Source organism: Halyomorpha halys, unplaced genomic scaffold (assembly GCF_000696795.3).
Source record: "Halyomorpha halys isolate HHAL.00 unplaced genomic scaffold, Hhal_1.1 Scaffold293.1, whole genome shotgun sequence".
In the NCBI taxonomy this organism is placed as follows: domain Eukaryota; kingdom Metazoa; phylum Arthropoda; class Insecta; order Hemiptera; family Pentatomidae; genus Halyomorpha; species Halyomorpha halys.
This window is the reverse complement of record NW_027115239.1, coordinates 557,856-583,763: the sequence shown is the minus strand read 5'-3', so window position 1 is coordinate 583,763 and position 25,908 is coordinate 557,856. Positions and strand designations below refer to the sequence as shown.

The following is a 25,908-nucleotide window of genomic DNA, read 5'->3' as shown; positions in this document are numbered from 1 at the left end:
AGGTTCAGTATGTTGTAACAAAGTAGTGTTAAGCGATGGTTGTACCAGGAGGGGTTGTTCATGATCATGATCAATCACTTGAATTTTCTCCTATTTGAAGATACCCACTTTATGAGGCTGAGTGGAACCCACAGGGTTGACTTATGATTGTCACTTATTAGTTTTCTTCACTCCTGAGCGCAACCCCCGATCATCGAGTTTTTTCGAACTAGTTTTTCTCTTTTAAGCCAACAATTGGAAAGCCAAAACATTTAACTTGAACAAGCCTCTGGTTGTGAGTAGCACGTAAATATAGAGTAAGTTAAGGGTAGATTCATTTAGCGAAATTTATCAAAATTTCCCTGCAACGCCTTTTATTTAGTTTAGGAAGCTTCTTCCACGACACTGTACCGTGATGTAATCAAATAAAATTTACTATAAGCACACGGTTAATCACTCGATGAGAGAATTCCACGCAGCTACAGATTGCCGTTAATTTAAATATAGTTGTGTGTTTACGGCAGATAAAATGGAAAATTGTCCCAGTAGACACTAAAGGAAGGTTCAAAAGAAAGATTGAAGGAGTCTCAAAAACAAGTAAACATTATAACAAATAATTTTTTGTAGGAGAAAAAAATATATATCGACTTATGGTGGATTGATATCGTATATTGGAGAAAAAAATAAACAAGGAAAATGGTTAGTAGGAAGAGAGTATGGAGATAAAAAAAAAAGAAAAAATAGAATAGATAGAGTGACTCACCGACTGAGTATGGAAGATCTATGGATGATTACCGAACGCAGTGGAGAATAGAAACCGGAATTTATGTTTAAAAAATCTTTATGTTTAAACTAAGTACTAATATTTATATAAATAGAAATAAAAAAATTAATTTTTTCGGGTCCTTGCATATTTTTATAGTTCTCGTTTTTACCCTATGCTGCACCGTTATTTATAACCATTCTTTGAGAAACTTCTATACACAGTAGGTACATTAGAGTACCTCTCTAGATTTACTCAACCAAACTGTTACTGCATTTGATGCATTTTAAGAGGGAATTTAGAAAAAAAAATATGACGGATATAGAATGGGAAGAACGGTCTTGTGTCCGCTGTCCGCAGTCGGGGCTCACCAATTGTCTTAATTACAAATTTTATTTCTTTTAATAAATTTGGTTATTCGTTTGAGAATGATATTTACGAAAGGATTCATCTTTCAAGCATGCTTGAAAAAAAAATCGAGTATGATGACCCTAAAGTAGTGCACAAGACTTGATAAAATTAATACTTCACTATTAATATAATAATTAATATTTCCACCCTAATCCATACGAATTTGTTCCTACTCGGACAAGCCGTTTTCGAAATATCGGTGTGCTGAAAATAATATGCTTACGTATGCTTATGCGAAAGTATTCGGATCTTTTTTTTTTTTTTTTTTATGGCTCCCTTTCTGATCATTTCTGACATACGTGTGGTGTAGGAAGGGATGTTATCTTGAGGTAACCAACCTGTTCTAACCATAGTTGGGAGTCAACCTTTCGTTAAGTGGGACCACCACTGCAATGAAAAAAGTCCCCACCTCAGGCCAGATTCTAATTGGCGCCGCCAAAGTTTCCAGTTGGCAAAGACCTGCACCTCAAGTACCCGAGCTACGGACGGCCCAAGTATTTAGATGTGGTAAAATCACCACCAACTAGATACTAACCCGTAAGATCCTTTTAAATTTGATCAAAATCTAATTCATCGATTATGCACCAACACAAATATGACCAAAGACAGACACGAAAACAAATTTGTTCCTTGATGTCTAAAACATAAATTGCAAGAGATAATATTCGATTCTGAGGGCATTTTGTTTTCTGTATGAATACAAAACTTCCTTCGGTAGTGAGAAAGGAACAAGCATTTAAAAAATATATATAAATGAAATCGCGGTACTATGCAGTTCTGAATTAAATTAAAATCTTTTAATAACACTTTACATTTAGGAATTTTATTATTATTTTTATTTTATTACTATTTATTTATTTTTTATTAATATTATTTTTTTAATCTATTTTATAATTTTTGTATGACCACTTATTTCCCAAGTTGTAGCACTGTGTAGTACTTATCAAAAAATAAATATTATAATTAATTATAAAGAATTAATAATAGTCTTTTTAAGATCTTATTTCCTTAATTGTTTTTTAATATTTCGATCGGCGCCTATTTTGATATAAAATCGGTCCGTGAATTTAAAGATGTTACAGAAACTATGTCTTGTAAAAAGCATTATGAAGACAAGTACACATCTATCTTAAGCTGATTTCAGGTCAAGGAACACTTAGTCGTCTATATTGTGTATTAAGGTTACCTTAAAGGTTTCTTTATTAATATATGTTCTGTCAAGCTTTGATGTCAACTAATTTGGGTATATACTATTTAATAAAGGTATATTTCTGATTATTATTTGTATATGTATATCTATTTTAATTATTAATGAATTTAACATTATCTCATATAAATTTCAAGTCTAAAATACATTCTATAAAAAAATACTGATCATGATGTGTGGGGTGTGCCATTCGCTTGTCTAAACATCCTATTGTATTTTCCGATTTCCTCATCAGACCTGTTTGAAATACTTTGAATTCGTCTATAGTATTTTAAAGGAATGAATCACCGGAAGTTTTAATAGTGTATAATTTCCAAAATTATCATCTCCTTTCTAGGTTCAAATCAAATAAAACGTTCGTAATTTTTTTTTTCACTTTTTCCAGTAATTATTGTAAATGCAGCTGTAGTCTTATAAACACAAAAAAATCCCGATGTAGGATTTTAATTAAAAAGAAAAAATGAATTATAATGGAACCAAAAATTCTTATTTTCTGACCCATCGACTTGGGCCAATGAGATGTGACCTTAAGGAATGCACTACACGATGCTAGTCGCTGATTGGTTGGGTCACATGACGGTGAAAGTGCATGAAAGTGTACCGACAATTCCAAACCCCTTCCCATAGATACCTCAAGGATAGGGTAGGACTCCATAACTTACGAAAGGTCATTTATTCTTTCAAGTTTGAAAATGTTAAAAGTGATTTAAAAGAAAAATTATTACACACTTATTAAATACTTACTGCTTAGTGAAGTAAAATTTTAATTTATGTTGAATAGTCTCTCAATACAGTTTTTGTTGTATCTGATATGGGAAAACTATTTTATTGATTAAAAAAAAAAGAGAAAATGTCACGTGTTGGCTGTTATTTAGAAAGGGTAAATCCAACATAATGATTTTAACTTTTTTGCTATAAATAATCATTGGTAGTAATTAGTATAATAATGTTAATACAATCAGAATATTACAAGGATTTCAAAATTATAAACAAATTCATTAGTTTTTCGTCCAATCAGAATTTCCCAGACAAAGAAAATATGCTCTTCTAAAAATTATTAGACTCAACCATCTTACAAAACGTAGACAAAAATGGGTGCATAATTTTTCCGTATTTTTTTACCATTTTGCTTTTTCAAGTCATTTTTGTTTACCACATTCTGCAATACTGTCGAATTGAAAAATATATATTAACAAGTATAAATAAATTCCTTATTACAAGATATACAAATATAATTAATAAAATAAATAATACAACATGCCTAATCTAATTTTGGTAAATTAAAAGCTTAACGATACACAATTTTACCTATTAAAATGCCCAGAAAGAGGAAAATATAATCTTTACTATTTAAAAAAATTGTTTACAATGACTAAATCGTTTTTACATATATTTCTATTCCCCTAAATAAATAAGAAATAATAATTATCTATGAAATTTATTTTTTGGATGTCTATAAACCTTAAATAAAATTATTTATCTCACTTTTTCCTAAATTTTTAAGAAGGGGTTGGTAGAAGGGATAGCTTGGCCTGGGCTGATATGAATGCTGTTCTGTTACCAACTGACGGAGTGGTTTCGCCCCGATGGTTAACAATAAATAGTTTTCTTTTGCTATTTTAATATCTTTATTGACCGCCACCTGGACTATCTATCTTCCTCCAATATATATTTTTTATTAGTACATGATGTTTTTTCGGTATATTTTATGTTTACCGGATAATAATGGAATATTTGAGCACACACTCCTGAAAAGAACTAATTTAATATAATCTAATATAATTTAATTTAATTTAATTAACGGGTATTTAGAAAAGGACTAATTTCCAAAAATTATATTTTTCAGGAGATACCGAAAACTGAATTTATTTTTGAACCATTGGACCTGAATGCGCAAATTTTTTCAAAATTACCGATAATAATTTGGAAAGTATTGTACGTTAATGAGATACCTAAGAGTCTAGATGGAAAAAGCCCGTTTTGAATGGACCCCAAGACAAGCTGTTTTCGAAATTTGCAATTCAAATATATTTGCATCAGATTTCATTCGCCATCAATCAAACCGCCGAGATGCATGCTAGTTTAGTTTTATACAATCACGACGACCGTAGCAAATGGATTGTTTCGGTGTATTGTGGCTGTTATCGCTATTAACTACTGTTATTTAATACAATTATCCTGTTAGGACTCCATTCGCAGTTAACAATCCTTTTTATCATTCATTCACTATTTCATCCTTCCTGTTAGACATAAATGCTTACTATTGCTGTTGAGAATCCGGTGCAGGTGTCTTCTGAAATGCGTCAAGACAGCAGAGTAAAAAAAATGCAAATGCCTCCGTTGGATGGACTACGTGATCCGAGGCATGTGTGTTATTTGGACTGGTTAGCTTCCTCCGGGTCGTGACGTACTTTAGCAGTAATTCAGATTCAGCAGTAGGCCGCAATTAAAATCACAATATCGGATCATCAATGACACAATTAGTTAAAATGCTGCGAAAGCTAAAGGAATTACCAGATACAATCACGTAGGCACCCTCCTTTGTCCAAAGGATAATGAATAAATGTTCATCACTTGATAAGTACGTTTAAATTCATTTCGAATTTATTATAAAATGAATCTAACGACTTATATTCCATAGAACCAGAGTCATCCTTAACCAAGTAAGGTTACTTCAAGATGTGAGGCCCTACATTTTATTTTCTCAACAACACGCCAGTTGAAACCATTAACAAATGAGGTAAGGGGTACGGTCAGTGAAGAACCCAAATAAGTAAAAACTTATTTATCAATGTCTACGTTTCAGCCAGAATTTCAGGCCTTCCTCAGGGTTTATAAGAAAAAAACAAAATAACTACCATTATGAATAAAAGAAATTACAGAATGATTAGAAAATGACCGAAGATATAGATACATTAATAGTGCTGAAAGAAAATGTTTCCTAAAAGTTTTTTAAGAAGAAAAAGACTCTATGTGAATAAGTAGTATTAAAACTAAGAAAAACAATAAATATCAAGAGAAGAATATACATATGAAAATCTAGTAATAAAAAGCATGAAAATATCTTACAGTATATGTAAATAATGAAAATTATTTAAAATTAAAGTTTAAAGTGGGGAAGAAAACGTATATTAATACTTTTAACTTATTAATTAAATATGTAAGTAAAAAAAAACATGATTAAAATATTAAGTTACATAATCCGAAAGAAGTAATGAAATATGAATATGAAAATATAATTAGTAAATATATGTAAAAAAAAAAAATATTTAAATTTAAAGTTATTAAAAAAAAAAGTGTGAAATATTTGTAATTAATAAAATATTTAAGCGAAATACTGGAATGAAGGAAATGAAATGTAAAGTTATACAAGCCAATTCTAGTATTATATTTACATATTTCATGTAACAAAATAAACAAAATAATACTATTTTAGGTATACCCACTAACTATATTTTATCCTGAAAATGATTGTATCAAATTGGTTTAGTCATTTCATTTTTTTAAAAAATTAGCTAAAACCATCAACAAACAACTGTTCATGTACGGCCTAGTTATTAAGCCTCAGCGAGTAAAATTCAGGTTTAATACAAGATTACGAATTGCAGAATCTTAATTATAAAACTGATATGGTATTTTCCAGTGGTGGAACGTAATTGCTTAGTACGTAAGGAATAAACATATTCGTTGGATATTGCATATATTTTGAATGAATTAAAGATTAAACTAATATTTTAATTTTAGTAAATTCATGCAATAAATATTTAACATGTTTTTTGTTTTAGGTCTTTCATCACACAACTTCAGTTTTCATCTACATTTTACCTTCGAAATCATCTTAAGGTATTTATTAAACTGTTTATTTTTAATGTTATATTTTATTTTAATGTTTAATGTTTCTTACAATATTAAGGATATTACAAATTTTCCTCTTCAGAGTTTTTTTGGTAAACAATCCTGGTTGTAGATTATGTACGCGTATTTTCAGTCACGGCGTTTACTGTCGCTCCAATATGAAAGAGAAAATAGTTATTTTAAATTTTCATTAATAAAAAAAAAAAAAAAAAATTGTAATTGTATTTATAATTAGCTGGAAAACATAGTCTCAGATAGTAAATAGGTTTTCAATTACGCAAATGGACTAGCAATTAACAGAAAGGTATAATTAACGCTGAAAAGTTAAATGTTCATAATTGATATGATGGTTTTCCTAAGCACGGAATCGTAACAACGTACGTGCCTCCTGGCACATATATGTATCATTATGATATATTTTGAAAATCAATTTCATCATCATACTGACAGATGTGTTTGGAAGAGTTCCGCTTTGGTTTTAACATATGTCCTGGACAGGAACCTTGACTCCCGTTATATGACGGCCCTCAGATCCTGGAGGAGGTCCTGCCCAGCCCTAGGCAGTGGTGGCTGGACCTAGTTCTCCAGAACAGTGACTATATTTCCAAATATAACTGCCGATGACATATCCTCTCGTAGTCACTGCCACTAATTGTCTAGCGATCACCATTCACGAATCCTGTTCGTGCTCTCCGCTCTATGGAAGATTAGATCTCGAGGACCCGGCTAGGAATTTCCAATGTGGCAACTGCTATTTCCGATCCGGGGTGGTCGATCCTCAGGGACAACCTCAGAGCCGGTCTTCCTTTTTCTTCCCATTGGCTGGAAGTAGGCCATCATCAGTGCACCTTTGTCGGGCGGTAATGTCGGCTACTTGTGGCCTCAGATTAGCCAAATCGGCATTCGAGTCCATCACCTTGGGGTCTGAGAGCAGAGGAAACACTCTTTCCCAGGGCTATGCTTCAGGGTTTAAGAGGTTTAGGCAGGAAATTGAAAAATCCGCCGTCTAATATAGGAAGATTAGATATTAAAATAAAAATTATATAGAAATATTTCGACTTCATTATTCCATTTCCTACAAAAAGCCAACAATTATGGTGATACAAAACCTTAGTCTGTGGTCCCCATTCATTGCATGGATGTGTTGTATGAATATATACTATTATTACTGATAGAGCAAACGGAGTCTAATTTTTAAGAATTAAACACAATTAACTTAATTCATGCTAAAATACAATAATTGTAAGCCCTAGAATTTTCTACCACCAAACTCTTTTATTAGACCACTATTCCTCACATAGCTGAAATTATTCACCTTAAAGGTTGATAATTTGCAAAATTTTGAAAACATATATTTTTCTGCTAGCTTCCAAAACATTTCGCAAGACATTTTTTTAAAGTTTGAGTTGTTAATGATAAGAATATATTACATCATCAATTTTATTAATTAAAGTAGAGTATACTTATCTTAGCCTAACGGTAAAGTGGCCCAAAACGTAAAAATTAGTAGTTTTAAAGAACAATTATGCCGAAGTGATTGTAATGATCAATTAGAATTATTGTAATCGTGTAAATTAATGGCAAATACCCGATTTAGTTATTGCAATTGTAAATGTTCCCAATTGCAATAACCTATTTATGCTTCAATTGGAATTGAAATTTCTTCTTGAACCTTAGAAAATTTGGTTATATTTAATTTTAATTTAAATCATATGGATATTTAATTTATGGACACCCATATCTTATGAGTTGTAGAATAATAAGTGATGGGTATTCCCTAATATATATTTTAGTATAGGCCCATTGGAAAATAGAGTTTTTACTATTTTGATTTTAGGTAATTGCATTTGCCAATTACAATTGATTCTATTTGTATTTTTTTTTTTGTATGATCTTTTTATTGAGTAATATTTCATTCTACCTTTTATCCATAGAGAATGGTAGTAATTCACACCATATTTACAAATATATGAAACTCGAATTTTAAGGAAAAAAAACAATTACATAAGATTGTAATTGGTATTTACAATTATATTGGTTCAACTAGTAATTGTAATTACGAAAAAGAATCACAATCGAAGTAGTTGCTATTACAAGGACTATTATTTGTAATTGTGATTTCATTTCGTTCATTACCAATTACTGTCATTGGTTAGTAATTTTAATTTTAATAATTAGCTCAACACCGGTCGAAGCGACATTTCTGAGCAAATTATGGTTGCAGATTTCAGGTAGCAGCTATTTTAATACACAAAAATAACCATAAATTGAGTAACCAGCCAATCTACTCCAAAGTTCGGGACATTTGTGAAATTTGACTGATACGTGTACGGCACTAGATGTTTTATATATCTAATGATAAATAAACCTCTTGGATAAGATGTCGTCTTGAAATCAATTACTATTTACAATCACCAATATTCTAACTTTAAATATGGAAAAACAGGAAACTGCATGTTGATATTACAACATTTACTAGACAAACGATCTAAATTGCCAATCCATTACAAAGGACTGTGATCTACATGACTATTATAAGGACTATCTGGACAAACTGAGTTAAGCTTTGAGGATCCACTAAACCATCAAATTACTCCTGAATCCAATCCTTACAGTCCAAAATCCTTAATGCTCCTTACCTTGTCACAAATCAAGTAATCCATCAGGACCTCAATGTTCCATATGTTGCCGATTTGGCCAGAACAAGATACCATTCCTTCCATGATAAACTTCTCAACCATCCAAATCCGCTTCTCCTTCATTGCCTAATAATCCTCCTAGGTGTCTGAAAAGAAGATGGCCTCGAAATCTTCTCCTCTAGAAATATTATTGGAGTTATATCAATGGGTAGATTCTCCACATGTTTGTATCTTCTCCACCTACAGCAAATTTACTACTTGTTGTATATATTTTTATGCAGTTGTAAATAACAATAAATAAATTCCAAATTAAAAAAAAATAAAAATATGGTAAAATAAAATTTTAAGATGAAAAGTGATATTTATATACGACATTAAATGATTGAGGGTAGCATTAATAGGATTTGTGTTTAATAGAAAGCATTCCAGACAACATTATTATTTTATAACGAAAAAAAATTTCCATTTAACATAAATACCATGTATAAAAATATTTATCATGAATTACTCACGTCAAAATGGAGATGTGCATCCGGCACACGGAAGTGGTTGCATTCCCTAGTACTTTATCAGAGCCCTGGGTAAAATTCCGAGCGGGAAAAACCACCTTACAATAGCAGAGTAAGTCATTACAGTTGGACTTAGTAGAAACCGCGGAGGAAATGGCTGGGATGGCAAGGCATGGCTATATCACGATGAGCCTGGAGCCATAGGGTCAGGAGTCTTGGTTAAGATGAACTGATATGCAAGATAGCGACTGTAAGAGAGAATTATTGCCAACATGATCTTATAAACTAGCGCAGTTCTTAGTATCGTGCGTTAAGTAAATATTAAGCACTAAGAAGAAAGTAAGTAGTTCCAGTTCATCCAGCTATCTCGAAGTTCGAAGTTTAAAATATTAAAGTGATATCCGTATGATTGAACGTACTAATTAATTGATATAAGGGGAAGCAGAGATGTAGCCAGTGAAAAACACAATAATAAGAGAACATTTTGTTTTATAGTGGACTAACGTTTCAGCCTAAATAGAAGGAACTCATTAAGGCGACTAGTGCAGAAGATATGAAAGTTTAATTAATTGTTTTTGTACTTAATATCAAAATTCAGTTCCTCATAACAATTCAAAATTTTTTTTAATATTCAACATATTCTGTCTGGATTTAAATCGTGAGGTTTGAGCCCGTAAATATTTCCAAGTTCACCACTATCTGAAAGTTGCTGACTCTTCAAAACTAATGACCCTCCTTTGAAGATAGAATCTTCCGTTTCTCTTGACAAATCACTGCAATTTATTTAGCTTAAATTGTTATCTAGATCTCTCTTTCGGTGTTGTCTCAATTTATTTGAGCTGTTATAATTTGTTTTAAATTTGAAAATCTGTTTTAAAATTTATTCGTATTACGAGCCTACAAAGTTAATGAAATATTATTTACGATATATGTCAGTGGGATCATCATTTCGAGATTACATAGATCCACTATTGAAATCCACCTTCAAGATCATGATCCACACAGTCTGGTTGTATGAGAATAATCACTATTAATTAAATTAATGAACAATTAATAAATTCTTTAACTTCCCTTAAAAATGTAGGTTTTACGTTTCAAGATATGTAGAATTAAAAAAATAATAATAATTTTATCGTAATTTTTAACATTATATTAAATTCATTAGTTGGGTTCTAATTTCCTATTCAATCCGTTATTATCTATTTTTGGTCTTATTTTTATTCATTTAAGTAAGTTAAGATGGGTTGTTAATGCATTGAGTCATCCTCAGGTACAAAATCTCTAAGTCATGTGGTGTTGCCATAATCAAATTATAAATTCATTTGATTTTAGTAACAAGACATGACATAAAAAATGTGTACCAGAGAATGATTTTTCAGGCCAAAACGTTGTGGTGAAGTATTAACTAGTCTTCATTTTTATTTGTGATATTTCTCAGGATTATTTTCCAGGAATCAGGAAGAATAATTTCGTAATAAATTATTTTATATTGGAGGTTACCTGTTTCTTTTCAGAGAAAATGTCAATGACAGAAAATTTCTATATAAAAAAAAATAAATTAAACAAAATCCATACCGCTACAAGCAATCAAGAGTCAGGTGTCAGGTCTTTGTAAAGAAGTACTGTCACTAGGCCAATGGTTTTGCAAGTAAGTGATTTGATCAGAATCACGCTCGACCGCCAGATTTAACCCCAATTAAGGGTACCCATTTTATGAGGTCGGGTGTAGTGAGCTCCTGAACCCACAGGGTTGACTCATGGCTACAGCAACTGAATAAGCAATTATCTGTCACAGCCAGATTCGAACCCGAGTTCTTGGAGGTAGTAGTCTAATGCCTTACTGTAACAAGACAATCATGTTTAACTCATTTAATAATAAAAATAAAATTTGTTCCGGACCCCGAACCTCCCACAAGAAATTGTCCATTGTGCAAAAGGTTCAAGTTCAATAGGTTTTCACGGAAAAACAGAAAAATCAAAAATATGAGATAACTTAGTTACATGGATATATATAACATAGATATTTGTATTACTATAGTAAATAAACAGTCATAAGGAATGGTTTGAGATTTTAGATTTTTATGTGTATGTATTTTTATTATATTTAAAATTTATTTTTTATATTTTGATTTTGTTTTATATTTGTTTAAGAGGGAGAAATAAAAGGAAAGACGTATTGGGTTAAGGGAGAAAATGTAGGAATAGAATAAAAAATAAAAATAATAGAACAAAATGATAAAATAAAAAAATCGTATATTACTATTATATATTATAAATTTACTGTACCGTGCCTACATATTATAAGAATTAATAAAAACAAACTTGTCCGACTAGGTAATAAGTATGCTGTGTTTTACGCAACCCAATACAGCTGGGCAGCACAACCTTTGTGAAAAAAGTTTTTCTATCTCAATAAAAAAGAAGAAATAGTTTTAAAGTCCCAGAAGAGTCGAAAAATAATTAAAGACAATATAAAAAAATAAATAGTTTTACGAAGAGTATTAATATATTAGATAATTAATCTTCCATTAATGAATAAACTTGGTAGGTAATGAAGTATCTTTTAGTGTTTGGAATTATTTTCCAATTTCTTAAAATCCTTATGTTATCATACAAAGGATTAATATAATTATTGTGGTCTATTATAATTTTTACTGTAACTGCTACTACTGGAGGTAGCAAGGGTGGGCTATTGTCCATAGTCCTGACAATACATACCCAGCAGTTCCTAGAAGCTAACTTGCCAACTCTAGTAAACATCCTGTCATGGCTGAATCTTTGTTGGTTAAGAAATGTGCAAAGAGCGATTATATTGTATGGAAAGGTATTTCATGACGCTAAATGTTATGGGCTGACCAATAGAAGTAGCTCTATCCGTATAATTTATTCGTGGCAAATGGGCGTATAACATTTTTTTTTTTTTGTTTTGTTCTTTTTCTTTTAGGACAGAACGTAGCCGGGGGGCTCTAGAGGTTTCAGGATCCTCTCTACCAAATAATTTAATGTTTTACATAAATACACAAAAAATAAACATTACAGCATTTTGGCCCAACACACTAAGCATACTTTTTATTTTAAAAATCCAAAGTATTAGAAATAGTAAATCATACTTACAGTAGAAAAATGATAACTATACATAACTTATACATTAAACATGCAATTAATGTTAAGACTGATACAAACAATTAGAAATATAGTTAGTAAACCATGGTTATATATCTGTATTTTTTAATATTAATTATATATCTGTATTAACCATTTTAATAGAAATTTCATTTTTATAATGAATAGAGGTATGAAATATTCAGTAATCTATTAGTTATCAATGTTATCAGGATAACCTTAATCTATGAAAGCCTGGAGGACCTCAGAAGAACCACAGAAGAATGCTTCATTTTAATCCCTGACCTATCTAAGGAAACAACGCGGAAGAAGAAGATGATAAAGAAGAATAGTCTCCTTTTTTAAACATGAATTTTTTTTTTTTATTTATTAAACAAATTAAAATCTGTACCACTACAACCCATGAAGGGTCAGAGGTTCATTACATTATAAGGAAGTACTGTTACTAGACCAACGTTTGGGCAAGGAGGTGATTATTAATGGATTAATTAATGGAATTATGGATAAATTAATTAATGGATGCAAGGAGGTAATTATTATTCGGTAATAATAATAATGAGATTAGATTAAAGTTGATATAACAAGGAAATAATAATGTTAAGATAGTTGTTTTAATTCAATTTTTGTTGTTGAATTATTGTTGTGTTGTATGTGTAGTATTAAATTTGTTATTGTGAATCGTAGAGTGCCTGATAACGGAGTTATGGGTCCGAAACGTAATAATGGATAAAGGTAAATTAAAGAAAGTTATTATGGAAAAATTATTCACTTCACTTCATTCGTTAATTTCTTTACTTGATAAAGTCAATATCCTTATATTCAATGATATTTTACCCAATTAGATTGGACTTTGCACATTTAAACTGGGCCACCACGAAAATCTTAAAAGCCTACAATGTATTTAAATCCGATGTAAAACGGAACACGTTGGCCCAATGGCTTTACATTCCCTAATGATAACATTGATACCAATAAAGGCTTAGCGAATCCAAAGGTTCGATGCTGATACCACCAATCGTTCTCTGCATACGTTTGTCCTGTGGCGACCCTCCAAACCCAAGTCCGACAATGCTATCTTCCTATCTACGTTTCGGTCTACCCCTCGTAAGTTTAATCGTCGGTTCAGTGTTAATTAACATTTTAGGGATTCAACGTTCTGTAGTCTAGGAAATTTCCCTGTTAACTAATCCTTTTACGATCCGAATATTCTATGTAATACTTTATTTTCAAGAACCTTAAGGCTCTGTTCTTCCCTTAGAGTAAGAGAAGATAGTTTTATGAACAGAAGGCTCGAGCTTAGAAATTTCGAAATTGGAAAATAACAAGCGTTTTCCGCGCTTAGCCTCGTTTTTATTTCCTATCAATTTCGTTTTTTCTAGTTACAGTAGAACCTAAATACTTAAGCCTATCTAACAGTTGAAATGTATACTGATTAAACTTTAAATTTGAAAAAAAGTAATACATTTTAGTTTACAGGCTATTAGGAGGCAATGAGTTAAAAAAAAAATACATATTTGGCTTAATTCATTTTATATTATAACAATTCACTTATAATGTTTTGGAATTTTAACTACGCATTTCTGAATAGTTAATTTAACTACTTATTCACTTTATTAATACAGTGAAAAAATAAACTTTTGTCCTTAATATGTATAACCTGTGAAGATGTATATCGTATAAAGGATATCTTTTTTTGACTCCCCCTTGCTGATTATGAGTCCAGTGAGTCAGGGGTTAGAGTCTAATATAATTGAGACTGGCTCTGACCCAGGGCTATATTTGATCGAGACAAGAAAGGAAACTTCGGCCTCCAGACTATTAGCAACGCCGCCTAATAGTGACGAATATGTTTTTTAAATAATTTTTCCTTAAAACGAGAGACGAATTATCTCCTCCAAATATTGTAAGTCAGTGAAATTATGCCTGACAGAGGAGTCCATGTGACAACAAGTGGGGTAGTCTTTTACATATTTTCTTCGAGCATATATGGGTATCAATGTGAAAATAACAAAAATTCTAACAAATCTGTATTCGGGAGAACCATTAGCAGCACAAAATCCTTGCAATTTTGGAACTTTTCTTGATTTCTTACTTGTAACTACTAATCGGTACCTCATAAGGAAAAAAATTTTGTTCGTAAATTTAATTCCTCTAAATTCTAAAGTTGGATCAATTTAAGCGTTGGGCGCTCGATGGTTGAAAGCATCCTGTGGCCATGTGTCCAACAACGAGCCCCCAATCGGTCAATCAGGGTTTGGTTTTTTCTTTTTTTTAGTTATACGGGTGCAAACATAAATAAAACAAAACTGATAAAAGGAGAGTCATGATAGAAATTTATTATTGTTTTTCCCTTTTTACTTCTAAACGGTACATAAGAAAAAAAAGAGGTTATAATATATAAAAGTGTATTGTATTATGCGACTAAGGAGTGCCTAAAATTATGAATTCGTTTCGGGAATATAGTCAAAATCGACTATTCAACAACGATTGTTACCAACATTAAAGTAGTGACTTTAAAACGCCTTTGTTATTGAATTGTATGTTCCAAATGAAATATATCTAGAAAAAACAAAAAGATAATTAAATTTTGTGTTACTATTCAGTAACTTCCATTTGAATGTAAATACTGCACAACTCCTGCTGCGACTCTTACATTAGCTCACAAGCAATGATTCATATTTTCTTCCTTAATCACTCATCGGTACAAATTAACTTAATGCAAGATGATGTAGGAACTTCGAAATTGGCATAGCTTGTGTAACCGACAAAAAAATTAATATTTATAAAAGGATTAAGTTTAATCTCAACTTTAAAATCAATAAGCTTTATTTTAGAAAGTTTATTGTGCGTAAACAGTAATAGATATTAAAAAATGGATTTCATTTATGATTATGGATATTTTAAGACATGTAAAATGTTGGTCAGGTCAATTTTATCTCCAACGGATATATTACAGTTAGAGCTAGAATTTTATATATAAACCAAATATTTTATTTTTTCCCCATAACTATTTTTAAGGGATACTGAGAAACTTCCAACAATCTAGACCTATCAAAGTAAAAAGGTACACATCTTTATCATTTTGTTGCATCTTGCAGTGGTTATAAATTTGATGGAGATTTTCAGCTCTAAGGAAATTTTCCAGCCATTTTTTTTTTATATATTTTTAATTTAAAAAATCAATGCAATGTTTCTTCTTCTAAATTAAAACATAGATATATCTCTAAAAAAAATATAAACCATGGTGTAACAATTTGCAGCGTTCCCTTTTTAAGCGATTTACTAATAAGATTTTTTTTTTGCCCTTTAATTGTAAATTACACTGAACAGCACAATGTGTTGACAGTTTTTTTGTTTTTTTTAAATAACCTATAAAATTTTATAAATTCGATTGGGTCAATAATTTAATTTAGAGAGATATTGCTACTTTCCACAAAAGGACGACCACTGCACAAATAGATATCTCGTATTTCATTAAAAATCTATTCAAAAATAAAAATTACTAATTAAAAACGGTTCAATTCCTTACACAGTACAAACCATCCAAATACGACTTCTAAAGATTTTTCTTTAGAGGAAATAAGATATTTTACTTTAAATAAGGTTTGGACATACGGAGTTGAGCTTTGGGGCTCCAATAAACCATCAAATTCCTTCAGAATCTAATCCTTACAGTCCAAAATCCTTCGTAAAATCCTTAATGCTCCTTACTTTGTCACAAATCAAGTCATCCATCAGGACCTCAATATTCCATATGTTGCCGATTTGGCCAGAACCAGATACCGTTCCTTCCATAATAAACTTCTCAACCACCCAAATCCACTTGTTTCTAACCTGGCTTCTCCTTCATTACCTAATAATCCTCCTAGGCGTCTGAAAAGAAGATGGCCTCGAGATCTTCTTCTCTAGAAATGTTATTGGAGTTCTATCAGTGGGTAGATTCTCCACATGTTTTTATCATGTTACTATGTCACCTACAGCAAATTTACTTGTTGTATATATTTGTATACAGTTGTAAATATCAATAAATAAATTATTAAAAAAAAAAAATAAGGTTTGATAAAAGGCGGTGTTATGCAAGGAGATATATGGTCATTATTCTATAGCAAGAGCCAGGATTTTAGCAAGATTAGTAGTAGCCGCATTTTTTCATTTTATTTTTTTAGAAAAGTATATCTAATAGAAGAACAACGATCAGTCGGTGCCCAAATAGCACACAGAAACAATAGACATAAATAAAATATATTAGGTAAACTTTTGATTGTTAGGGCGCTGTGGAGTTATAAACACTAATAATTCAATTAACCAAATATTAAAATGAAAATAAAGTAAATAAAATAATTAAAAGAACTTATGAAGTGAATAATAATGAAACAAATTTATAATTAGTGAATTAATTATAATAAACTGATGAATTCTTAATAATTATGGAGTGAAGTTGATTAAAAATAAGAATACAATATAAAATATACAATAAATATATTATAATACCTACAATAATATATATCTAACCTAAGAAAGGAATATTAAAAGTGAAGAGAAGCTAAAGGATACAATAAAATAAAATGATACGATTTCGTCATTAATTTAAATGACAAAAATTTGGAGTCATACTTGTTCAACTCCTTTGTTACTTTGCAATGGCATTTTCTTTTTGGTTTGACTTCGTCAAACAGGACTAAATCCAATAGTACCCCAAGAGGAGAAAAACGGCAGTTATTTCACCCCAACTTTTAATTACTTTAGTGAAAACTATGTATAATTACTACTCAAAATTGAATAGTCTGCCCAAGTATAGGTGGAGAGAATAAATAATTGCGGCTGTTTCAAAAAGTTAAAAAAATTTAATTCGGAGCTCTATATCTTTAAAACTACCAACACTAAACATGAAAGAACATCATTTAAATTAAAGTAAGTTTTCTAAAATATGAGCTCTATTTACATTCAATAGATCTCCAGATATATATTTTTAAAAAGCAACATTTCAAAAAATCAGAAATTAGTTCATTTATTATTAAAAAAAACCTCAATAACCATTCGACGTACAGACATCTGTCTATTATCACTCAAATTAAAGCTAGTTTAATGTACTATAATATAGTCTATTACGTTTACCTTTGTAGCAGTGTTAGTTTTTACGATATTTACTATGAAATATTTATTTATAGTTGTGGGGACAAAATTTCATGTACAAAATTGATATTCACATGCCAATATCATAAAAACTATAACCCTACCAAGATATGTGTAATTAAGTACTTTATAGTAAGTTAAATTACCTTTATTTTGAGTGCTGGCAGACATATTTACGCCCCATGGTTCCTGAGATGTATTTTTCAAAAATCCAAAATTGTATTTGAACAACTAGAAATTAAACTTCTGGGAATTTATTTTGTCAAGTATCGTCAAAAATACTTCTCCTATAACTAGCTTTAATTTGAGTGCTGGCATAGATGTCTAATGGTTCCTGAGGTATAGATTTCTCAAAATAAATTCACTAACTACTGAAAAATCAATATTTTTTACATTTTTTATGAAATGTTGTTTTTTAAAAAGCTATATTTCGGGAACTATTGAACGTAAATAGCTCTATTAGGGCTCATATTTTAGAAAATTTTCTCTACTTTAAATGATGTTATCTTACGTTTTCTAGTGTGGTTGAGATAGTTTTAAAGTTATAGATCTCTGAATGAAGAAATAATTTTTTTTAACGTTTTGAAACAGTCGCCATTTTCATTCCTACTACCTATACTTAACAGACTCATCAATTTTGACTAGTAATTATACATAATTTTCATTTAAGTAATCAAAACTTCGGGTAAAATAACTGACTTTTTTTTCCCCGGCTCTTGTACTTCAAGAGTTTTGTTGTTTGCGTGAACTTTATGACAACTTCTTAACAAGAGTCAGGATTTCTTTTTAAATTGAGTATTATTATTTCGCAATCTAAAAATAAAAGATATCCTCTATGGCATCCATAGACAATTAAAATAAAATATTCCTTTATAAACTCCTGCGCCCTGAGGAAAATACAGGCCTAGGTCAATAGCCTCCATCTACTGTCTATTCGCACCTCCATTGTTCTTGCTGATTCTCTTCCTTCATGTACAGGCTTAAAAAAAAATTGCTGAAAAGCAGATTATTTGTCCATACATTCTTCTGAATATTTGTATATTAAAGTATGATATAGTTGCTGTTCTGCTGAATGATAGCTGATAGTGTTTACTCAACAGCTACTACAGCTAAGACAGTGGGGCCGCGGCAGTCAATGATCGGGCCCGTTGGTTTCCTGGAGAGGAGCCCCTGCGTCTGGTCCATTATCTCCTGCTATTGCCACAGCTGATCCATTACAGATAGTGCCTCGCCTCTACCGAACCGCCGTGCCCCTGGTTCCTGGTTCGGGGGAATCTTTTAGTTTTATATTGGTTTATACGGAGGAGGCATTGCCGAATAATAAGAGATTTATACCAGTTATCAAAATAGTATTTTATTTAAGAAAAAGTATTTACATTTAAAAGGAAGATAATCCGGGTGCGGTAAAAAAAGTCCTCAAATATTAATTAAACTATTTAATGTGAGCCAACGTTTCATCCCAGGGCTTCATCAGGGCTAATGCAGATACAAACAACTAAAATAGTGTAATGCAGAAACAGAACAAGAATTACAAAACAGTATTATAAAATTAATGAAAACCTAAATCTTAACAAATAAAAAAGAAATACGATTAAGACTAAAATACGGAAAAATAAGAATAAAAGTCAAGAAAAAAAAATGTAAATATTACTATCCATATTCAGTATGTGACTGGTATATCTGCGATACTCGTTCCACTAAACAGCGCAAACCCACGAACCCTATTGTTTGATTTAATGAAATGTATATCACACTACTCCCTTCGCATAACGTAATCCATATTTACAACAATCCTCTGAAATTTGGGGCATACGGATGTTTCCTGGACGATAGCTTGAAGATCCGTCTACAATCCTAAAAGAAAGGATGTTTGATGAGAGTTAAACCTTAAAAATATAAAAGGTGACCGTACAGTCCTGTTCTGCAATTGGACCAGTTATTGCCATCCAATCAGAATTGTAGGGCTTGAGGACTCCTTTATACACCTACTAAACGACTACGCTTCTCACTTTTGACGGTTGGTAGGGGCTCCTTCAGCTCCCCCCCTACGACTTATCTGGGCAGTAACGAAGAACCTTTCGAACATCACATCGCTGATGATTCTGAAACGACGCGTGTGTATACTTTTCAATTTTTTTTTAATTAACTCTATCAGATAAAATTATTGAGCAGAGCTAAAGTTCTTTTTGGGGTGGGGGTCATTTATTTTTTTTGGAACATTTTTTTTTTAATTTTACTGTGCTGCAGCCGAGCACTCCGTTGAGCACCTTACTGTTGGGTCTGCTCCTTGTCCTCTGCATTCGTCCGGCAGGTCCAGGGAGATATTTGATATTTATTTCTAGTGTTTTTGTGGATTTTTTTTTCCCAATGAATAATATACATGTACTAGTTACACACATCTTAGTACCACGATAATTGACAATATATTTATAACGAACATTTAAACCTGAATTATTGATATAATTATGTTTGTATGATGAGTTTTGTATTGGGTCTTGAAACTAAGACTGAAACTTTCGATGACCCCAAATAAAGACAATGTAATAGTACTTCTCATCCTGAGACATTTATAAATTCATGAGTGATTAGGTTGGTATAATTATATGATTAAACATCATTTTTAGTCTAATTTTTTTTTCGTACCCTTCATTAAAATAAAATTAGTACTTCATACATATTATATTTACTTTACTGAGTCTTCTCTCTCTTTGATTGCCTTGTGGCATTCTAAGGTGTTGATATGAATCTAGTTAAGGTGGTATAGTCTAGCTATAGGCTAAGGCTTTTATTACCACCAGGGGGACGTCTTGTTCGGCGCTGAAAGCTATAGATTAGTATAAATGGGGTTAGTATTTTATTTTTATATTAGTTCAAAATTTTATTTATTTAATTTTATCCTTATTCTTACATGTACATAGTTGTATCTGTTCATTTCATTTCTCTCTCTGTTTATATACTTTTAGACATATTATTTATCTTTCTGTTTTTATACATTTATACATTTTATTATTTTTATTTATTAATTTTTTATTTTAGTATGGATGTGATTATTTCTCATTATTACTTATTGTCGAAGGTAGTGGTGTATTTTAATCATTATAAATTAATAAAATAAAATTTGATTTGAAAGCTGTAGAGTCCCTTCAAAGAAAGTGTGTTACCCAACCCGCATTTCACGGATTTTATTTATACTATTTCTCTCGTATCGTGGAACAGATTAGAGATTACACGGCTCACATTAACGTTATACTTAGGAAAGATACTTGTTTAGCTTTGGTGTTAGGTTTAAATATTCCTCTTCTTCGTTCTACTTTGTTTTGATATTGTAATATTGCTCTTACTGTCATTGGATATTCAACGACTTACACAAATTTCGTCATTTGCTGAATAATAATGAAGCGGTGTGATTTCAGTACTAAAGCTCCTTTGGAGCGCTAACCACCGCCTATTCCTCACTGAGACCAAATACCAACGCAGATTACTTATGATAATGAGTCCTATCTACATCATACTATGGTATTTGATCATCTTTCCAGAAAAAATGGAGGCAAAACCAGCGGACATCTTTTGATCTTTTTAAAATTGGATCTAATTAGAGGATAATAAAGTAAAAACCCTATAGTACCTGAGTCCGGTTGAGTCACCCCAAATGACTACTTCCATCACCAGTGATTAAGGAGGTACAGCTTGTGCCTTCCAATACGTCGTCGCCCGCCCACTTTAGTGAGCGCATTCAGGGGAGTGTCAACAGCCACTTAGCTCAGTTTAAGGTTCAATTTATGTTTTTGAGGCTTTATGTATGTTCTTTGAATATGTAAATATGTTTATAATAAAGATTGAAGAATTTCTTGGCAGTTTAGATAGCCTTATAATTTAATCAAGGAGAAGCTGGTTATGGGAGTGAGGTCAGTGGAAAAAATCGCAGGCACGTGTCAGGATGAACGAATCAGGGAATCGGAAAAAAATATAATCATCAATTTAAAATTTTACTCTTAATACCTAAATAACAGAGTACTAAATAAAAGTTAAAAATCTGTAAACTAGCTCTTCCCAGTCCAATTAACTTATTTAAACTATTTAGGTTGCCAATGAGCAAAACCTTTTTTAGATTTAGCTGATTTTTTCAGCTACTAAGAAATAATAACAAAAGAAATTATTTCTCGACCATCTTATTTCAAGCATTCCTGAATGCTGAATAAAATTACAGTGCCTAAAAACTGAATAATGAGAGGACTCTTCACGAGTGATTAACAGTGTCTCGCGAAGGGTTACGAAGAATACTTACTTCAATTATTAATACAAATCTCTATTTATTATTAAAATAGCCTATAATTAATTTACTAGCGGCAATAATAAAATAAATAATGCTACAGCCCATGAAGAGGCAACGGTTCAGTATTCTGTTACTAGATCAACGGTTGTACAAGGATGTGATTTGGGCAGAACACTCTCGCCTGCCAGAGTACCTAATTTATGAGGCTTGGTGGACCTCAGAGGGCTCCCAAACCCAAAGGGGTGACTCACGGCTACAGTAACAGAATAAATAACCATCATGCTCGAACGCTAGGTTTTTCCTTCCACTAATCATATCTACTTCGTAAAGCATAGGGAAAAAATATTGAAATAACTTAAAAATTTAGAATTATTTTTTTGAGATTTAAAACAACTTGCTTTTATGTTCACATAATTATTAATTACATTATTTTGTTGTGCTTTCTCTCAACTTTAGGAATACAATTAAATCAGAATTACAAATTAGTAACCATATTATAGTTTTAATAAATATTTCATTACATTTGTTCAAATTAATTAACTACCATTATACTTATAATATCGCATCCTCAATGGGTGATAACTTTGATGCTTATAATATGTGTGATACTGTGATACCGATGATATGGGTGATACTCTGATATTGATGATGTGGGTGATACTAACGATATCGGTGATACTATTATACTGATGATATGGGTGATACTGTGATTCTGATGATATGGGTAATACTTTGAGAATGGTGATATGGGTGATACTGACCTAACTCAATTATTTAACCTTTCAAAAAATGAATTTCAAAACATTCTTATTTTATTATTAACAGACACAATTTTGATCCATATTACTCTCAATTTTTATTCTCAAAAGACTCTCCAACTCTCTTCAAGACTGTTTTAAAACTCTCTTCAATTTAAAAACAAATTTTTGTAGTTAATGTTATTTTTATATTTAATTTATTTTAAAGATGTGCCATGGGTAATTGACCTGCAAGTAAGATTTTAAAAAACAAGACATCAATATTTAAGGTATAGCCAAAGATATCAGTATGTAGTTAAGAAATAATTTAATTATTATAAAAAAAAAAAATTGTATTGGTTGTTTCCTTGAAAATGGCCTGAGGGCCGAAGATTGAAGAGTTTTTTGAGAATAAAAGTTGAGAGTAATATGGATTAAAATTATGTTTGTTAATAATGAAATAAACCACTCTCAAACAGTCATATAATAAATCATTAATCTACTATTCTTATTTTATATAAAAACTCATTTTCGCTTTAAAACGTTAAAACGAATTATATATCATCTCGAATTAATATCTGATAATTTAATCGGATAGTAAACAAATCGTAGTTTTAATAAACAAAAATAAAAACCTTTGTAATCTATTCAATATTTCTGAGTTACGTTAGTATTGAATGGAGCGTGTGATATATGTATATATATGTATGTCGATGCGTTGTTATAAGGTTTCATACAAAATACAACTATTAATTTAATACATGGTCTTTTATCAAAGAAAAAACGAATTGATTTGTTAAAAACTAGAGGTTATACAGTAGATAAACAAACTGGAGTTCGTTCGTGGACAAGTGAAGATCGAAACATTTTTAAAAAAAGCATTAATCTGTTTACAAATTATTTTATTTAAAAGCAAACAGATGTGAATTAAGAAATTAATTCAGTTTGGTGAAATTTAAATTAATTTTAATGGGAACTTTAAACATTTCATAGTTTCGGGGATTATTTGAGCAATTTTTTAAAATCTGAAGAGGATCTTCTATAGGGACATTAAACAACGACGAAAACGTTGTCCTTGGTAACCATTGGGAAAACCTGACATAAACTGACAATATTCCTAAAGAAGTGTTTCAGGACATTAGTTTTAGCTACAATTATCCCGTCGCTTAGAGCTTACTATGTTGCACATCAATTATTGGGGGTTAGGGGTCAAAATCAATAATTTCTCAACAATTATAACTGGATTTCCCAACATGCTGAAAGTCTGAGGAGTATTCTCGAAAATTTAATCTTTTTCTACTGAGTTTTGGCAACTTACCTCTGTAAATAGTGTTTATGAGCAATTTCAAGTATATATAATGTATTTAAATAATGTATTACCTCAATTCTCGAAGTTTGAGATGGGTTCTCAAATCTCAAATTTCTCAACTTTTAGAGAATGACACCCCTTCTTATTACGCCGGTAGCGACTTCCCTGCCCTTGATTTACTGAAACGGCACGAGTTGGGATTATGAGTGGAAATCACCTTATAATCTGAAGTCTTTTTTATTATTATTTTAAGGCATTTTTTAAATTTTTATCGGTCCTTATTGCCTTAATTACCGAATTGAAATGTATAATTATTGAAAAATGGGAACTTGTGGTAAAATTTTATTATATTTTATGATTAAGTTTTGAGTGATTCAGAATTTTAAAAAGTTTATTTACAGTTTGTTTGTTATCTTGGAACATTGAATGGAGATCTTCTGGTGATTCATACAATGATTTGTGGAAGACGTATGCTTGACATTCAGTTAAGATGTGTTTCACGGTAAGTCGTGTTCCGCAAGTCTCGCATACAGGTGGAGAATCGCGAGCCATTATGTAACCGTAGGCGGGTGTAACTCATTTTTAGGCGCGTCCAAATCGCCTCCTCTCTGCGCACATTACAGTGGTCGATATCCAAGGGGAAACATCAATTCTAATTTCCCGTAATTTATTATTAGTAACATTTGCCCGCATTTGATGCCACTTTAATTTAATTCTCTGCTTAATGAGGGCAATGAAATCATTGACTGGTACTCCGCAATATGGAATTCCTTCAGAAATGGTGCCCGATCAGCCAGTTCGTTACTGGGTATTCCACAGTACCCGGAGACCCGAAGAACACAGAAATACCGTTACTGTAAGCGGTCTTTAATGAGTAATTGATCCTTTGATTTAGCGGGTTTGAAATCTGAAGTCTAGTTATGTATTCACGAATCATTCAGGCAGTAGGCAATTCGTAAATACGTCAATCCGTTTCGAAATTATAACACAATACTCTCTACATTCTGCAATCTTAGTTAACATGAACATCGAATTCCTTGTTATCTTGTATTATTAAAATGATATTTAAGCATCATACAACTTTTAAATACTACCCTACATCGAAATAAAATTAATCTTGATTATATGGGCTGACAATAATTCAAACATAAGAAAGTGAAAGTAAAATCTGACTATTGTCATAACAACCATGAAAAAACAATGATTATCAAATTCATACATAGTTTATATTCATAGTTTATTACTATTAACAATAAAATATGGTTAATGTTTTTCAAATTAACAAAATTAAAGATACATACAAATTTTGATCGTTGTTAATCATTTTCTATTTTTCTATTGATATAATAATTCATTTTTAAACCTTTCTTAAGTTGTAAAAGACGATTATAAACTTGTTTCGTGCCTAGAATAAATTTTTTTAACAAAATAAAACATCTATGAACTAGATAATGAGATCGAACGCTATCGGATTTACGATCATGCTTCAGTGAGTTGTGTGGAAACCGTTTTCTCCATTGAGTTTATTATTTCAAATAATCAAAATTACAGATAATTTAGAGGTTTTGAGTGTGTAAGTGAAACACCGACCTTCTACAACTAAAAAAAAATTATTCTGGAGTAAATTGATTTCCTGATGCGAGATGAAACGAAAGTGATAGGAGAGAGGGGAGGGGAGCATCACTATTCAATACTATTTAGAAAATTTTTATATTGTAATAGGATAGAAGGTTAGAGGATCATAATTATTTTCGCAGTGCCGGCCCGATTGAGTCAGATCTTGTTATCTCATACTCTCCTATTATAATAGAAAAAATATTTCTGATAGAATTAACTTAGGAAATAGCTGTTCTATTTTCATTATTCTGAAAAAAAAAAAATTTTATATGAAAAAAAAGTGACACCGGGTTTCCCCTCTGATCCACCATAATATTTTACCTTTTAAAAATCCTATTAGTAATATATTTACC

The 25,908-nt window shown here is 31.1% G+C and overlaps 1 protein-coding gene across 2 annotated transcripts in view; it reads left to right on the top strand.

The window, feature by feature from the left end:
- The window catches only part of LOC106680845 (uncharacterized), a 304,110-nt gene that overhangs the window by 91,997 nt on the left and 186,205 nt on the right, over positions 1-25,908 (top strand). For both annotated transcript variants that reach the window (XM_014420825.3, XM_014420826.3), the window contains exon 3: positions 6,146-6,203. The gene's annotated coding sequence lies outside the window, so the exon portion shown is untranslated. The remainder of the gene's footprint in view (positions 1-6,145; positions 6,204-25,908) is intronic.